Genomic DNA, 484 nt, shown 5'->3' on the forward strand with positions numbered 1-484 from the left:
GTGCTCGTGTGCTGGCGCGACGTTCCCGCGTCGGCCGAGGGCGGCTGTGTCCGCTCTGGGCAGCAGATGCACGTGGAAAACGAAGAGCAGAGCCGACCACGTTACGTACTGCTGCTTCCCACTATTGCCATCCCATTGTCTGGGATTTTGGCTGGATTTTGGATTCCCCCCCCTCCTCTAAACCTTTTTGGAGAGCCCAGACAACCCCGCAGCCCCCACAGCCTCCATCCTCTGGCAGTAAGTTGGAGGTGAGCATCCACCAAGTGTCTCTTGCTCATTTTAAGCGCTGCGCCCCTTGCAGAGCGGGGCCGGGAATAACTTTCCCTGGCACCGCTCATCTTCCGCTCGCGGTTTCCTCTGCTGCTCCCGTCCCCCCTCCCTCCTGCCCTCTCTGCAGGCTGGGGTTGGCGGTCCACGGGGTTGATGGTTGCGTGGAAACTGTTTGTTATCCTCATCCTCCTCTTCACTTTTTGGGGTGGGGGGG

Source organism: Aptenodytes forsteri, unplaced genomic scaffold (genome assembly GCF_000699145.1).
Source record: "Aptenodytes forsteri isolate BGI_AS27 unplaced genomic scaffold, ASM69914v1 Scaffold361, whole genome shotgun sequence".
Classification (NCBI taxonomy): domain Eukaryota; kingdom Metazoa; phylum Chordata; class Aves; order Sphenisciformes; family Spheniscidae; genus Aptenodytes; species Aptenodytes forsteri.